The sequence below is a fragment of the Oncorhynchus keta genome, chromosome 11 (assembly GCF_023373465.1).
Source record: "Oncorhynchus keta strain PuntledgeMale-10-30-2019 chromosome 11, Oket_V2, whole genome shotgun sequence".
Taxonomy (NCBI): domain Eukaryota; kingdom Metazoa; phylum Chordata; class Actinopteri; order Salmoniformes; family Salmonidae; genus Oncorhynchus; species Oncorhynchus keta.
Genome location: NC_068431.1, coordinates 14694726 through 14713957, shown reverse-complemented (window position 1 = coordinate 14713957; position 19232 = coordinate 14694726).

Below are 19232 nucleotides of genomic sequence, written 5' to 3'. Positions count from 1 at the left end.
AAACAAACAATGAATAAGACAAAGAAATGAAAACTTGAGCATGCACCCCCAAAGTCAAAACTTTGTAGAGCCACCTTTTGCAGCAATTGCAGGTGCAAATCTCTTGGGGTATGTCTCAATAAGCTTGGCACATCTAGCCACTGGGATTTCTGCCCATTCTTCAAGGCATAACTGCTCCAGCTCCATCAAGTAGGATTGATTCCGCTGGTGTACAGCAATCTTTAAGTCATACCACAGATTCCCAATTGGATTGAGGTCTGAGCTTTGACTAGGCCATTCCAAGACATTTAAATGTTTCCCCTTAAACCACTCAAGTGTTTCTTTAGCAGTATGCTTAGGGTCATTGTCCTGCTGGAAGGTGAACCTCCTTCCCAGTCTCAAATCTCTGGAAGACTGAAATAGGTTTTTCTCTCAAGAACTTCCCTGTATTTAGCGCTGTCCATCATTCCTTCCTCTTGGGGCTAGGGGGCAGAATTTTCACTTTTGTATAAATAGCGTGCCCAATTTCAACTTCCTGCTACTCATGCCAAGAATTTAAGATATGCATATTATTCATAGATTTGGATCGAAAACACTCTGAAGTTGGCAATGGCATTTTTCTGGCCACTCTTCCATAAAGATCAGCTGTGTGGAGTGTACGGCTTAAAGTGGTCCTATGGAGAGATACTCCAATCTCCGCTGTGGAGCTTTGCAGCTCCTTCAGGGTTATCTTTGGTCTCTTTGTTGCCTTTCTGAGTAATGCCTTCCTTGCCCGGTCCGTACGTTTTGGTGGGCGGCCCTCTCTTGGCAGGTTTGTTCTGGTGCCATATCTTTCCATTTTCCATTTTTAATGGTGCTCTGTGGGATGTTCAAAGTTTCTGATATTTTTTTATAACCCAACACTGATCTGTACTTCTCCACAGCTTTGTCCCTGACCTGTTTGGAGACCTCCTTGGTCTTCATAGTGCTGCTTGCTTGGTGGTGCCCCTTGCTTAGTGGTGCTGTAGACTCTGTGGCCTTGCAGAACAGGTGTATATATACTGAGATCATGTGACATATCATGTGACACTTAGATTGCACACAAATGGACTTTATTTCTCATTGTGTGACTTCTGAAGGTAATTGGTTGCACCAGATCGTATTTAGGGGCTTCAAAGCAAACGGGGTGAATACATATCACTTTTCTGATGTTTTTTTGTGTGACTTTTTTAAAAGTTTTTTTTTCTTTTTTTTCACTTAACCAATTTGGACTATTTTGTGTATGTCCATTACATGAAATCAAATAAAATCAATTTAAATTACAGGCTGTAATGCAAGAAAATAGGAAAAATGCCAAGGGGGATGAATACTTTTGCAAGGCACTGTAGTTCAGGCTTCAGCTGTGTTGTTGCAAATCTGTGCTGGGTATTGGTACACTTGACAGAAGTAGTTTGCCTTCAAGATGACAGATGATAGTTCATTGTCTTTGTTTCATTTAGCCAATAAGCACCAACTCCAATTGGTTGCTATTACCAACCACAGGTTGAAATAACATTCAAGTCTTCCACAATACTGTTCTGAATGTGTATATTTTCAGCATGTCAATCACATGTTACAGTGTTGGGGTGAAATAATAACGTGACACAATATCGTATGATTTCAATTAGCATGAGATTGGGGATTCCTGATAGAGCTGACACTCATTGCTTGAGAAAAAAAAGCCAATTGGACGAAGCAGAGTTTTCTTTGGCCAGTGCGCAGGTATCTGTTTCGTTGGCTGTGTTTCGCACTGCAGGCCTTGCACTGTGATTCAAGAGAGTGGGAAATTGAGGGGAATTGTTAGGTATGCGGAAAGAGTTTCACAGCGCCCCTCTCCAGCTGGATAAGTGACCTAGAGCTAGGCAAATCAGTCTTAGGAAGGATTTACCCTCTCTGACTAGCTCGTACCACCACAATCTGCTGCCTGTTACCACAACTTACTGCCTGTTACAACCTCTCTGGCCGCGTGTTACCATTACTGGCTGACTGTTACCACTAGTGGCTGCTAGTTACCACTACTGGCTGCCAGTTACCACCACTGGCTGCCTGTTACCACTACTGGCTGCCTGTTACCACCACTGGCTGCCTGTTACCACCACTGGCTGCCTGTTACCACTACTGGCTGACTGTTACCACTACTGGCTGCTAGTTACCACTACTGGCTGCCAGTTACCACCACTGGCTGCCTGTTACCCCTACTGGCTGACTGTTACCACTACTGGCTGCTAGTTACCACTACTGGCTGCCAGTTACCACCACTGGCTACCTGTTACCAATACTGGCTGCCTGTTACCAATACTGGCTAACTGGTCCCACCACTGGCTGCCTGCCACTACTTCTCTGTCTAGCTGTTACCACTACTGGCTGACTGTTGCCACTACTGGCTGCATGTTATCACCTATCTGGCTGCTTGTTACCACTACTGGCTGCCTATTACCACTACTGGCTGCCTATTACCACTGCTGGCTGCCTGTTACCACCACTGGCTGCCTGTTACCACCACTGGCTGCCTGTTACCACCACTGGCTGCCAATTATCACCTCTCTGGCTGCCTGTTACCACCTCCCTGGCTGCCTATTATCACTTCTCTGGCTGACTGTTGCCAATGCTGGCTGCCTGTTACCACCACTGAATGCCTGCTACTACCTCTCTGGTTGCCTGTTACCACTACTGGCTGCCTGTTACCACCACTGGCTGCCTGCCACTACTTCTCTGTCTGCCTGTTACCACTACTGACCCACTACTGGCTGCCAGTTGCCACCACTGGCTGCTTGTTATCACCTCTCTGGCTGCCTGTTACCACCTCTCTGGCTGCCTGTTACCACTACTGGCCCACTACTGGCTGCCTGTTGCCACTACTAGCTGCTTGTTATCACCTGTCTGGCTGCCAGTTACCACTTCTGGCTGCCTGTTATCAATGCTGGCTGCCTGTCACCACTACTGGCTGCGAGTTACCACTACTGGCTGCCAGTTATCACCACTGGCTGCCTATTACCAGCACTGGCTGCCTGTTACAACCACTGGCTGCCTGTTTCTACCACCACTGGCTGCCTGTTACCACCACTGGCTGCCTGTTACTACTACTGGCTGCCTGTTACAACCACTACTGGTTGCCTGTTCCAACCACTGGCTGCCTGTTTCTACCACCACTGGCTGTCTGTTACCACCACTGGCTGTCTGTTACCCCTACTGGCTGCCTGTTTCTACCACCACTGGCTGCCTTTTACCACCACTGGCTGCCTGTTACCACTACTGGCTGCCTGTTACAACCACTACTGGTTACCTGTTCCAACCACTGGCTGCCTGTTTCTACCACCACTGGCTGCCTGTTACCACCACTGGCTGTCTGTTACCCCCACTGGCTGTCTGTTACCCCCACTGGCTGCCTGTTTCTACCACCACTGGCTGCCTTTTACCACCACTGGCTGCCTGTTACCACTACTGGCTGCCTGTTACAACCACGACTGGTTGCCTGTTACAACCACTGGCTGCCTGTTTCTACCACCACTGGCTGCCTGTTACCACCACTGGCTGTCTGTTACCCCCACTGGCTGTCTGTTACCCCCACTGGCTGCCTGTTTCTACCACCACTGGCTGCCTTTTACCACCACTGGCTGCCTGTTACCACTACTGGCTGCCTGTTACAACCACAACTGGTTGCCTGTTACAACCACTGGCTGCCTGTTTCTACCACCACTGGCTGCCTGTTACCACCACTGGCTGTCTGTTACCCCCACTGGCTGTCTGTTACCACCACTGGCTCCCTGTTTCTACCACCACTGGCTGCCTGTTACTACCACTGGCTCTCTGTTACCCCCACTGGCTGTCTGTTACCCCCACTGGCTGCCTGTTTCTACCAACACTGGCTGCCTGTTACCACCACTGGCTGCCTGTTACCACCACTGGCTGTCTGTTACCCCCACTGGCTGTCTGTTACCCCCACTGGCTGCCTGTTACCACTACTGGCTGTCTGTTACCCCCACTGGCTGTCTGTTACCACCACTGGCTCCCTGTTTCTACCACCACTGGCTGCCTATTACTACCACTGGCTGTCTGTTACCCCCACTGGCTGTCTGTTACCACCACTGGCTGCCTGTTACTACCACTGGCTGTCTGTTACACCCACTGGCTGCCTGTTACAACCACTGGCTCCCTGTTTCTATCACCACTGGCTGCCTGTTACCACCACTGGCTGCCTGTTACCACCACTGGCTGTCTGTTACCCCCACTGGCTGTCTGTTAGCATCACTGGCCCCCTGTTCTACCACCACTGACTGCCTGTTACCACCACTGGCTGCCTGTTACCACCACTGGCTGTCTGTTACCCCCACTGGCTGTCTGTTACCCCCACTGGCTGTCTGTTACCACCACTGGCTGCCTGTTAACACCTCTGGCTGCCTGTTACCACTACTGGCTGCCTGTTACCACTACTGGCTGCCTGTTACAACCACTATTGATTGCCTGTTACCACCACTGTCTGCCTGTTACCACCACTGGATGTCTGTTACCCCCACTGGCTGTCTTTTACCCCCACTGGCTGTTTGTTACCACTACTGGCTGTCTGTTACCCCCACTGGCTGTCTGTTACCCCACTGGCTGCCTGTTACCCCACTGGCTGCCTGTTACCCCCACTGGCTGTCTGTTACCCCCACTGGCTGTCTGTTACCCCCACTTGCTGTCTGTTACCCCCACTGGCTGCCTGTTTCTACCACCACTGGCTGCCTGTTACCACTACTGGCTGCCTGTTACAACCACTACTGGTTGCCTGTTACAACCACTGGCTGCCTGTTATCACCACTGGCTTACTGTTACCACCACTGGCTGCCAGTTCTCACCTCTCTGGCTGCCAGTTACCACTTCTGGCTGCCTGTTATCAATGCTGGCTGCCTGTCATGACTACTGGCTGCTTGTTACTACTACTGGCTGCCTGGTACCACCACTGGCTGCATGTTACAACCAATCTGGCTGCCCTTAACCACCACTGGCTGCCTGCTACTACCTCTCTGGTAGCCTGTTACCACCACTGGCTGCCTGTTACCACCTCTCTGGCTGCCTGTTACCACTACTGGCTGCCTGTTAGCACCACTGAATGCCTGCTACTACCTCTCTGGTTGCCTGTTACCACTACTGGCTGCCTGTTACCACCATTGAATGCCTGCTACTACCTCTCTGGTTGCCTGTTACCACTACTGGCTGCCTGTTACCACCACTGGCTGCCTGTTACCACTCACTGGTTGCCTGTTACCACTACTGGCTGCCTGCCACTACTTCTCTGTCTGCCTGTTACCACTACTGGCTGCCTGTTACCACCACTGAATGCCTGTTACCACTACTGACCCACTACTGGCTGCCTGTTGCCACCACTGGCTAGCTGTTACCACCACTGGCTGCCTGTTACCACTTCTGGCTGCCTGTTACCACTACTGACCCACCACTGGCTGCCTGTTACCACTACTGGCTGCCTGTTACCACCACTGGCTGACTGTTACCACGACTGGCTGCCTGCCACTACTTCTCTGTCTGCCTGTTACCACTATTGACCCACCACTGGCTGCCTGTTACCACTACTGGCTGCCTGTTACCACTACTGGCTGCCTGTTACCACCACTGGCTGCCTGTTATCACCACTGGCTGCCTGTTACCACCACTGGCTTACTGTTACCACGACTGGCTGCCAGTTACCACTTCTGGCTGCCTGTTATCACTACTGGCTGACTGTTACCACCACTGGCTTACTGTTACCCACCACTGGCTGCCAGTTACCACTTCTGGCTGCCTGGTACCACCACTGGCTGCCTGGTACCACCACTGGCTGCATGTTACTGTCTGGCTGCCCTCAACCACCACTGGCTGCCTGCTACTACCTCTCTGGTTGCCTGTTACCACCACTGGCTGCCTGTTACCACTACTGGCTGGTACCAATACTGGCTGCCTGTTACCACCACTGGCTGCCTATTACCACTGCTGGCTGCCTGGTACCAATACTGGCTGCCTGGTACCACCACTGGCTGCCGATGCCACCGCTGGCTGCATGTTTCTACCAATCTGGCTGCCTGTTACTAAAACTGTCTGCCCTTCACCACCACTGAATGCCTGCTACCACCTCTGGTTGCCTGTTACCACTACTGGCTGCCTGTTACCACCACTGGCTGCCTGCCACTACTTCTCTGTCTGCCTGTTACCACTACTTACCCAATACTGGCTGCCTGTTGCCACTACTGGCTGCCTGTTACCACCACTGGCTGCCTGTTACCACTACTGGCTGCCTGTTACCACCAGTGAATGCCTGCTACTACCTGGTTGCCTGTTACCACTACTGTCTGCCTGTTACCACCACTGGCTGCCTGCCACTACTTCTCTGTCTGCCTGTTACCACTACTGACCCACTACTGGCTGCCTGTTGCCACCACTGGCTGCCTGTTACCACCTCTCTGGCTGCCTGTTACCACCTCTCTGGCTGCCTGTTACCACTACTGGCTGCCTGTTACCACCTCGCTGGCTGCCTGTTACCACTACTGGCTGCCTGTTACCACCAGTGAATGCCTGCTACTACCTCTCTGGTTGCCTGTTACCACTACTGTCTGCCTGTTACCACCACTGGCTGCCTGCCACTACCACTGTCTGCCTGTTACCACTACTGACCCACTACTGGCTGCCTGTTGCCACCACTGGCTGCCTGTTACCACCTCTCTGGCTGCCTGTTACCACCTCTCTGGCTGCCTGTTACCACTACTGGCTGCCTGTTACCACCTCGCTGGCTGCCTGTTACCACTACTGTCTGCCTGTTACCACCACTGGCTGCCTGCCACTACTTCTCTGTCTGCCTGTTACCACTACTGACCCACTACTGGCTGCCTGTTGCCACCACTGGCTGCCTGTTACCACCTCTCTGGCTGCCTGTTACCACCTCTATGGCTGCCTGTTACCACTACTGTCTGCCTGTTACCACCACTGGCTGCCTGTTAAAACCACTGGCTGCGTGTTTCTACCAAAACTGGCTGCCTTTTACCACCACTGGCTGCCTGTTACAACCACTGGCTGCCTGTTTCTACTACCACTGGCTGCCTTTTACAACCACTACTGGCTGCCTGTTACAACCACTGGCTCCCTGTTTCTACCACCACTGGCTGCCTGTTACCACCTCTCTGGCTGCCTGTTACCACCTCTCTGGCTGCCTGTTGCTACCACTGGCTGCCTGTTACCACCTCTCTGGCTGCCTGTTACCACCTCTCTGGCTGCCTGTTACCACCACTGGCTGCCTGTTACCACCTCTCTGACTGCCTGTTAGAAATGCTGGATGCCTGTCACCACTATTGGCTGCTAGTTACCACTACTGGCTGCCAGTTACCACCACTGGCTGCCTGTTACCACTACTGGCTGCCTGTTACCACCACTGGCTGCCTGTTACCACCACTGGCTGCCTGTTATCACCACTGGCTGCCTGTTATCACCTCTCTGGCTGCCTGTTACCACTACTGGCTGACTGTTACCACCACTGGCTGCCAGTTATCACCTCTCTGGCTGCCAGTTACCACTTCTGGCTGCCTGTTATCAATGCTGGCTGCCTGTCACAACTACTGGCTGCTAGTTACCACTACTGGCTGCCAGTTATCACCACTGGCTGCCTGTTACCACTACGTGCTGCCTGGTACCACCACTGGCTGCCTGGTACCACTACTGGCTGCCTGTTACCACCAGTGAATGCCTGCTACTAGCTCTCTGGTTGCCTGTTACCACCACTGGCTGCCTGCCACTACTTCTCTGTCTGCCTGTTACCACTACTGACCCACTACTGGCTGCCTGTTGCCACCACTGGCTGCCTGTTACCACCTCTCTGGCTGCCTGTTACCACTACTGGCTGCCTGCTGCCACAATTGTCTTCCTGTTATCACCTCTCTGGCTGCCTGTTACCACAACTGGCTGCCTGTTACCACCACTGGCTGTCTGTTACCACCACTGGCTGCCTGTTACTACTACAGGCTGCCTGTTACCACTACTGGCTGCCTGTTACCACCACTGGCTGCTTGTTACTTCTACTGACTGCCTGTTACCACCACTGGCTGCTTGATACTACTTCTGCCTGCCTGTGATAACCTCTCTGGTTGCCTGTTACCAATGCTGGCTGCCTGTCACCACCACTGGCTGCCTGTTACCACTACTGGCTGCCTGTTACCACCTCTCTGGCTGCCTGTTACAAATCCAGGCTGCCTGTCACCACTACAGGCTGCTAGTTACCACCACTGGCTGCCTGTTACCACCACTGGCTGCCTGTTATCACCTCTCTGGCTGCCTGTTACCACTACTGGCTGACTGTTCCCACCACTGGCTGCCTGTTACCACCACTCGTTGCCAGTTATCACCACTGGCTGCCTGCTATCAATGCTGGCTGCCTGTCACCACTACTGGCTGCTAGTTACCACTACTGGCTGCTAGTTATCACCACTAGCTGCCTGTTACCACTACGTGCTGCCTGTTACCACCACTGGCTGCCTGTTAAAACCACTGGCTGCGTGTTTCTACCAAAACTGGCTGCCTTTTACCACCACTGGCTGCCTGTTACAACCACTGGCTGCCTGTTTCTACTACCACTGGCTGCCTTTTACAACCACTACTGGCTGCCTGTTACAACCACTGGCTCCCTGTTTCTACCACCAGTGGCTGCCTGTTACCACCACTGGCTGCCTGTTACCACCTCTCTGACTGCCTGTTAGAAATGCTGGATGCCTGTCACCACTACTGGCTGCTAGTTACCACTACTGGCTGCCCGTTACCACCACTGGCTGCCTGTTACCACTACTGGCTGCCTGTTACCACCACTGGCTGCCTGTCACCACCACTGGCTGCCTGTTATCACCACTGGCTGCCTGTTATCACCTCTCTGGCTGCCTGTTACCACTACTGGCTGACTGTTACCACCACTGGCTGCCAGTTATCACCTCTCTGGCTGCCAATTACCACTTCTGGCTGCCTGTTATCAATGCTGGCTGCCTGTCACAACTACTGGCTGCTAGTTACCACTACTGGCTGCCAGTTATCACCACTGGCTGCCTGTTACCACTACGTGCTGCCTGGTACCACCACTGGCTGCCTGGTACCACCACTGGCTGCCTATTGCCACCGCTGGCTGCATGTTACTACCAATCTGGCTGCCCTTAACCACCACTGGCTGCCTGCTACTACCTCTCTGGTTGCCTGTTACCACTACTGGCTGCTTGATACCACCACTACTGGCTGCCTGTTACCACCTCTGGCTGCCTGTTACCACCACTGGCTGCCTGTTTCTACCACCACTGGCTTCCTTTTACCACCACTGGCTGCTTGTTACCACCACTGGCTGCCTGTTGCCAACACTGGCTGCCTGTTGCCACCACTGGCTGCCTGTTACCACTACTGGCTGCCTGTTACAACCACTACTGGTTGCCTGTTACCACCACTGGCTGCCTGTTACCACCACTGGCTGCCTTTTACCACCACTGGCTGTCTGTTACCACTACTGTTGCCTGTTACAACCACTACTGGGTTCCTGTTACCACCACTGGCTGTCTGTTACCACCACTGGCTGCCTGTTTCTACCACCACTGGCTGCCTTTTACCACCACTGGCTGCCTGTTACCACTACTGGCTGCTTGTTACAACCACTACTGGCTGCCTGTTACCACCACTGGCTGTCTGTTACCCCCACTGGCTGCCTGTTTCTACCACCACTGGCTGCCTTTTACCACCACTGGCTGCCTGTTACAACCACTACTGGTTGCCTGTTACCACCACTGGCTGCCTGTTACCACCACTGGCTGCCTTTTACCACCACTGGCTGTCTGTTACCACTACTGTTGCCTGTTACAACCACTACTGGGTTCCTGTTACCACCACTGGCTGTCTGTTACCCCCACTGGCTGTCTGTTACCATCACTGGCTGCCTGTTACCACCACTGGCTGCCTGTTACCACCTCTCTGGCTGCCTGTTACCACTACTGGCTGCCTGTTACCACCACTGAATGCCTGCTACTACCTCTCTGGTTGCCTGTTACCACTACTGGCTGCCTGTTACCACCACTGAATGCCTGCTACTACCTCTCTGGTTGCCTGTTACCACTACTGGCTGCCTGTTACCACCACTGAATGCCTGCTACTACCTCTCTGGTTGCCTGTTACCACTACTGGCTGCCTGCCACTACTTCTCTGTCTGCCTGTTACCACTACTGGCTGCCTGTTACCACCACTGAATGCCTGTTACCACTACTGACCCACTACTGGCTGCCTGTTGCCACCACTGGCTAGCTGTTACCACCACTGGCTGCCTGCCAATACTTCTCTGTCTGCCTGTTACCAGTACTGACCCACCACTGGCTGCCTGTTACCACTACTGGCTGCCTGTTACCACCACTGGCTTACTGTTACCACGACTGGCTGCCTGCCACTACTTCTCTGTCTGCCTGTTACCACTACTGACCCACCACTGGCTGCCTGTTACCACTACTGGCTGCCTGTTACCACTACTGGCTGCCTGTTACCACCACTGGCTGCCTGTTATCACCACTGGCTGCCTGTTACCACCACTGGCTTACTGTTACCACGACTGGCTGCCAGTTACCACTTCTGGCTGCCTGTTATCACTACTGGCTGACTGTTACCACCACTGGCTTACTGTTACCCACCACTGGCTGCCAGTTACCACTTCTGGCTGCCTGGTACCACCACTGGCTGCCTGGTACCACCACTGGCTGCATGTTACTACCAATCTGGCTGCCCTCAACCACCACTGGCTGCCTGCTACTACCTCTCTGGTTGCCTGTTACCACCACTGGCTGCCTGTTACCACTACTGGCCGCCTGGTACCAATACTGGCTGCCTGTTACCACCACTGGCTGCCTATTACCACTGCTGGCTGCCTGGTACCAATACTGGCTGCCTGGTACCACCACTGGCTGCCGATTGCCACCGCTGGCTGCATGTTTCTACCAATCTGGCTGCCTGTTACTAAAACTGTCTGCCCTTCACCACCACTGAATGCCTGCTACCACCTCTCTGGTTGCCTGTTACCACTACTGGCTGCCTGTTACCACCACTGGCTGCCTGCCACTACTTCTCTGTCTGCCTGTTACCACTACTTACCCAATACTGGCTGCCTGTTGCCACTACTGGCTGCCTGTTACCACCTCGCTGGCTGCCTGTTACCACTACTGGCTGCCTGTTACCACCAGTGAATGCCTGCTACTACCTCTCTGGTTGCCTGTTACCACTACTGTCTGCCTGTTACCACCACTGGCTGCCTGCCACTACTTCTCTGTCTGCCTGTTACCACTACTGACCCACTACTGGCTGCCTGTTGCCACCACTGGCTGCCTGTTACCACCTCTCTGGCTGCCTGTTACCACCTCTCTGGCTGCCTGTTACCACTACTGGCTGCCTGTTACCACCTCGCTGGCTGCCTGTTACCACTACTGGCTGCCTGTTACCACCAGTGAATGCCTGCTACTACCTCTCTGGTTGCCTGTTACCACTACTGTCTGCCTGTTACCACCACTGGCTGCCTGCCACTACTTCTCTGTCTGCCTGTTACCACTACTGACCCACTACTGGCTGCCTGTTGCCACCACTGGCTGCCTGTTACCACCTCTCTGGCTGCCTGTTACCACCTCTCTGGCTGCCTGTTACCACTACTGGCTGCCTGTTACCACCTCGCTGGCTGCCTGTTACCACTACTGTCTGCCTGTTACCACCACTGGCTGCCTGCCACTACTTCTCTGTCTGCCTGTTACCACTACTGACCCACTACTGGCTGCCTGTTGCCACCACTGGCTGCCTGTTACCACCTCTCTGGCTGCCTGTTACCACCACTGGCTGCCTGTTACCACTACTGTCTGCCTGTTACCACCACTGGCTGCCTGTTAAAACCACTGGCTGCGTGTTTCCACCAAAACTGGCTGCCTGTTACCACCACTGGCTGCCTGTTACACCACTGGCTGCCTGTTTCTACTACCACTGGCTGCCTGTTACAACCACTACTGGCTGCCTGTTACAACCACTGGCTGCCTGTTTCTACCACCACTGGCTGCCTGTTACCACCTCTGGCTGCCTGTTACCACCACTGGCTGCCTGTTACTACCACTGGCTGCCTGTTACCACCTCTCTGGCTGCCTGTTACCACCTCTCTGGCTGCCTGTTACCACCACTGGCTGCCTGTTACCACCACTGACTGCCTGTTAGAAATGCTGGCTGCCTGTCACCACTATTGGCTGCTGTTACCACTACTGGCTGCCAGTTACCACCACTGGCTGCCTGTTACCACTACTGGCTGCCTGTTACCACCACTGGCTGCCTGTTACCACCACTGGCTGCCTGTTATCACCACTGGCTGCCTGTTATCACCTCTCTGGCTGCCTGTTACCACTACTGGCTGACTGTTACCACCACTGGCTGCCAGTTATCACCTCTCTGGCTGCCAGTTACCACCACTGGCTGCCTGTTACCAATGCTGGCTGCCTGTCACAACTACTGGCTGCTAGTTACCACTACTGGCTGCCAGTTATCACCACTGGCTGCCTGTTACCACTACTGCTGCCTGGTACCACCACTGGCTGCCTGTTACCACTACTGGCTGCCTGTTACCACCAGTGAATGCCTGCTACTAGCTCTCTGGTTGCCTGTTACCACCACTGGCTGCCTGCCACTACCTCTGTCTGCCTGTTACCACTACTGTCCCACTACTGGCTGCCTGTTACCACCACTGGCTGCCTGTTACCACCTCTCTGGCTGCCTGTTACCACTACTGGCTGCCTGCTGCCACAATTGTCTTCCTGTTATCACCTCTCTGGCTGCCTGTTACCACAACTGGCTGCCTGTTACCACCACTGGCTGTCTGTTACCACCACTGGCTGCCTGTTACTACTACAGGCTGCCTGTTACCACTACTGGCTGCCTGTTACCACCACTGGCTGCTTGTTACTTCTACTGACTGCCTGTTACCACCACTGGCTGCTTGATACTACTTCTGCCTGCCTGTGATAACCTCTCTGGTTGCCTGTTACCAATGCTGGCTGCCTGTCACCACCACTGGCTGCCTGTTACCACTACTGGCTGCCTGTTACCACCTCTATGGCTGCCTGTTACAAATCCAGGCTGCCTGTCACCACTACAGGCTGCTAGTTACCACCACTGGCTGCCTGTTACCACCACTGGCTGCCTGTTACCACCACTCTGGCTGCCTGTTACCACCACTGGCTGACTGTTCCCACCACTGGCTGCCTGTTACCACCACTGGCTGCCAGTTATCACCACTGGCTGCCTGCTATCAATGCTGGCTGCCTGTCACCACTACTGGCTGCTAGTTACCACTACTGGCTGCTAGTTATCACCACTAGCTGCCTGTTACCACTACGTGCTGCCTGTTACCACCACTGGCTGCCTGTTAAAACCACTGGCTGCGTGTTTCTACCAAAACTGGCTGCCTTTTACCACCACTGGCTGCCTGTTACAACCACTGGCTGCCTGTTTCTACTACCACTGGCTGCCTTTTACAACCACTACTGGCTGCCTGTTACAACCACTGGCTCCCTGTTTCTACCACCACTGGCTGCCTGTTACCACCAGTGGCTGCCTGTTACCACCACTGGCTGCCTGTTACCACCTCTCTGACTGCCTGTTAGAAATGCTGGATGCCTGTCACCACTACTGGCTGCTAGTTACCACTACTGGCTGCCCGTTACCACCACTGGCTGCCTGTTACCACTACTGGCTGCCTGTTACCACCACTGGCTGCCTGTCACCACCACTGGCTGCCTGTTATCACCACTGGCTGCCTGTTATCACCTCTCTGGCTGCCTGTTACCACTACTGGCTGACTGTTACCACCACTGGCTGCCAGTTATCACCACTGGCTGCCAATTACCACCACTGGCTGCCTGTTATCACCATGCTGGCTGCCTGTCACAACTACTGGCTGCTGTTACCACTACTGGCTGCCAGTTATCACCACTGGCTGCCTGTTACCACCACTGGCTGCCTGGTACCACCACTGGCTGCCTGGTTACCACCACTGGCTGCCTATTGCCACCGCTGGCTGCATGTTACTACCAATCTGGCTGCCCTTAACCACCACTGGCTGCCTGCTACTACCTCTCTGGTTGCCTGTTACCACTACTGGCTGCTTGATACCACCACTACTGGCTGCCTGTTACCACCTCGCTGGCTGCCTGTTACCACCACTGGCTGCCTGTTTCTACCACCACTGGCTTCCTTTTACCACCACTGGCTGCTTGTTACCACCACTGGCTGCCTGTTGCCAACACTGGCTGCCTGTTGCCATCACTGGCTGCCTGTTACCACTACTGGCTGCCTGTTACAACCACTACTGGTTGCCTGTTACCACCACTGGCTGCCTGTTACCACCACTGGCTGCCTTTTACCACCACTGGCTGTCTGTTACCACTACTGTTGCCTGTTACAACCACTACTGGGTTCCTGTTACCACCACTGGCTGTCTGTTACCACCACTGGCTGCCTGTTTCTACCACCACTGGCTGCCTTTTACCACCACTGGCTGCCTGTTACCACTACTGGCTGCTTGTTACAACCACTACTGGCTGCCTGTTACCACCACTGGCTGTCTGTTACCCGCACTGGCTGCCTGTTTCTACCACCACTGGCTGCCTGTTACCACTACTGACCACCACTGGCTGCCTGTTACAACCACTACTGGTTGCCTGTTACCACCACTGGCTGCCTGTTACCACCACTGGCTGCCTTTTACCACCACTGGCTGTCTGTTACCACTACTGTTGCCTGTTACAACCACTACTGGGTTCCTGTTACCACCACTGGCTGTCTGTTACCCCCACTGGCTGTCTGTTACCACCACTGGCTGCCTGTTACCACCACTGGCTGCCTTTTACCACCACTGGCTGTCTGTTACCACTACTGTTGCCTGTTACAACCACTACTGGGTTCCTGTTACCACCTCTGGCTGCCTGTTACCACTACTGGCTGCCTGTTACCACTACTGGCTGCCTGTTACCAAAACTGGCTGCCCTTCACCACCACTGAATGCCTGCTACCACCTCTCTGGTTGCCTGTTACCACTACTGGCTGCCTGTTACCACCACTGGCTGCCTGCCACTACTTCTCTGTCTGCCTGTTACCACTACTGATCCAATACTGGCTGCCTGTTGCCACTACTGGCTGCTTGTTATCACCTCTCTGGCTGCCTGTTACCACCTCTCTGGCTGCCTGTTACCACTACTGGCTGCCTGTTACCACCTCTCTGGCTGCCTGTTACCACTACTGGCTGCCTGTTACCACCACTGGCTGCCTGCTTACCACCACTGGCTCCTGTTACCCCCAGTGGCTGCCTGTTACCACTACTGGCTGCCTGTTACCACCACTGGCTGCCTGCCACTACTTCTCTGTCTGCCTGTTACCACTACTGACCCACTACTGGCTGCCTGTTGCCACCACTGGCTGCTTGTTTTCACCTCTCTGGCTGCCTGTTACCACCTCTCTGGCTGCCTGTTACCACTACTGGCTGCCTGCTGCCACAATTGTCTTCCTGTTATCACCTCTCTGGCTGCCTGTTACCACTACTGGCTGCCTGTTACCACCTCTCTGGCTGCCTGTTACCACTACTGGCTGCCTGTTACCACCTCTCTGGCTGCCTGTTACCACCTCTCTGGCTGCCTGTTACCACTACTGGCTGCCTGTTGCCACAATTGTCTTCCTGTTATCACCTCTCTGGCTGCCTGTTACCACAACTGGCTGCCTGTTACCACCACTGGCTGTCTGTTACCACCACTGGCTGCCTGTTACCCCCACTGGCTGCCTGTTACCATTACTGGCTGCCTGTTACCACCACTGGCTGTCTGTTACCACCACTGGCTGCCTGTTACCCCCACTGGCTGCCTGTTACCATTACTGGCTGCCTGTTACCACCACTGGCTGCTTGATACTACTTCTGGCTGCCTGTGATAACCTCTCTGGCTGCCTGTTACCAATGCTGGCTGCCTGTCACCACCACTGGCTGCCTGTTACCACTACTGGCTGCCTGTTACCACCTCTCTGGCTGCCTGTTACAAATCCAGGCTGCCTGTCACCACTACTGGCTGCTAGTTACCACCACTGGCTGCCTGGTACCACCACTGGCTGCCTGTTACCCCCACTGGCTGTCTGTTACCCCCACTGGCTGTCTGTTACCCCCACTGGCTGCCTGTTACCACCACTGGCTGCCTGTTACCACTTCTGCTGCCTGTTACAACCACTACTGGGTTCCTGTTACAACCACTGGCTGCCTGTTACCACCACTGGCTGCCTGTTACCACCACTGGCTGCCTGTTATCAATGCTGGCTGCCTGTCACCACTACTGGCTGCAAGTTACCACTACGTGCTGCCTGTTACCACCACTGGCTGCCTGTTACAACCACTGGCTGCGTGTTTCTACCACCACTGGCTGCCTTTTACCACCACTGGCTGCCTGTTACAACCACTGGCTGCCTGTTTCTACTACCACTGGCTGCCTTTTACAACCACTACTGGCTGCCTGTTACAACCACTGGCTCCCTGTTTCTACCACCACTGGCTGCCTGTTACCACCACTGGCTGCCTGTTACCACCACTGGCTGTCTGTTACCCCCACTGGCTGTCTGTTACCACCACTGGCCACCTGTTTCTACCACCACTGGCTGCCTGTTACCACCACTGGCTGCCTGTTACCACCACTGGCTGTCTGTTACCCCCACTGGCTGTCTGTTACCACCACTGGCCACCTGTTTCTACCACCACTGGCTGCCTGTTACAACCACTGGCTGTCTGTTACCACCACTGGCTGTCTGTTACCCCCACTGGCTGTCTGTTACCCCCACTGGCTGTCTGTTACCCCCACTGGCTGTCTGTTACCCCCACTGGCTGTCTGTTACCACCACTGGCTTTCTGTTACCACCACTGGCTGCCTGTTAACACCTCTGGCTGCCTGTTACCACCACTGGCTGCAGCAGAGTGGATATGGACCCAGTGAGTAAAGTCATGGTTTGTGGTATAGGCGGAGAGCAGATGCTCACTGATATTACATCAAAAGCCAGAAGCATGTATTATTTCACATCAGATATTCTCACATCTCACTACTTCACATATGGACTTGTATCCTTACATGTTTATAAATAGCCTTCTGTTGCTGTTTTTTTGTTCAGCTGTGAAAGTGGTCAGAGCAATCTGTGTAATTGTTATATATCTGTCATCTAGTGTTTGACATAGAGGATAATTATTTACTGTGGGAGGATGCAATGAAAATTAACAGAAAAACATCTCACTAAAACATGGAGACGACATGTTGTGAGCTGGGACAGGAGATAAACATACTGAATAGTAGTACTATGGTCTATCCTTTATAACACTAGAATAACATTTCATTGTCTACTAAATGACCACAACCTTACTCTGACATAAGTACATAAAACCCTAATTGTCAATTGAATTTAAATGGGGGGAAAATGGCGCATGTCCGAATGCAAAAGTGCACCTTTTGTCCATGTTCCAAATGCATGTTTCGGGGAAGCGTTCTGGGACATCATGCAATCTCAGTCTCCCCAGGCATCGAGGTGACAGACATAATCACACACCTGAAACCCATTGTGGCAGAAAGCCAGCTCTAGAGAAATGTGTTTTCACTATGATTAAGGCCATAAAGCAAGTACAGCGTATTCCAAGTCGGTATGGATATCCAGTCAGTGAGGTCACTAAATCAAAATCAAATCAAATCAAATCTATTTCTACATACAGGAAGCGCTACAGTGCTTGTTCGTGATACATTGGTCTGAGCAGATGTTGCTGTGGCGTAGAGGAAACAGAACTTTACCCGACTGACAGGGCACTGTGTAGCACGGGGCATACATACACATCACTGTCAGTTGAGGCTGCTGAGGGGAGGACGGATCATAATAATGACTGGAACCGAGCGAATGGAATCATCAAACATATGAAAACCATGAGTTTGATACCTTTCCACTTATTCCGCTCCAGCCATTACCATAAGCCAGTTCTCCCCAATTAAGTTGCCACCAAACTCCTATGATCACTGTGCAGTATGGGGTATATATACATCGCTGTGCAGTATGGGGTATATATACATCGATGTGCAGTATGGAGTATCTATACAGCACTGTGCAGTACGTTGCATGCTGTATATACATCACTGTACAGTATGGGGTATATGTACATCACAGTGCAGTATGGAGTATATATAGAGCACTGTGCAGTACGGAGTATATATACATCACTGTGCAATATGTGGCATGCTGTATATACATCACTGTACAGTATGGGGTATATATACATCACAGTGCAGTATTGAGTATATATAGAGCACTGTTCAGTATGGGGTATATATAGAGCACTGTGCAGTATGGAGTATATATACATCACTGTACAGTATGGGGTATATGTACATCACAGTGCAGTATGGAGTATATATAGAGCACTGTTCAGTATGGGGTATATATAGAGCACTGTGCAGTACGGAGTATATATACATCACTGTGCAATATGTGGCATGCTGTATATACATCACTGTACAGTATGGGGTATATATACATCACTGTGCAGTACGTTGCATGCTGTATATACATCACTGTACAGTATGGGGTATATATAGAGCACTGTGCAGTACGGAGTATATATACATCACTGTGCAATATGTGGCATGCTGTATATACATCACTGTACAGTATGGGGTATATGTACATCACAGTGCAGTATGGAGTATATATAGAGCACTGTTCAGTATGGGGTATATATAGAGCACTGTTCAGTATGGGGTATATATAGAGCACTGTGCAGTACGGAGTATATATACATCACTGTGCAATATGTGGCATGCTGTATATACATCACTGTACAGTATGGGGTATATATAGAGCACTGTGCAGTACGGAGTATATATACATCACTGTACAGTATGGGGTATATATAGAGCACTGTGCAGTACGGAATATATATACATCACTGTGCAATATGTGGCATGCTGTATATACATCACTGTACAGTATGGGGTATATATAGAGCACTGTGCAGTATGGAGTATATATAGAGCACTGTTCAGTATGGGGTATATATAGAGCACTGTGCAGTACGGAATATATATACATCACTGTGCAATATGTGGCATGCTGTATATACATCACTGTACAGTATGGGGTATATATAGAGCACTGTGCAGTACGGAGTATATATACATCACTGTGCAATATGTGGC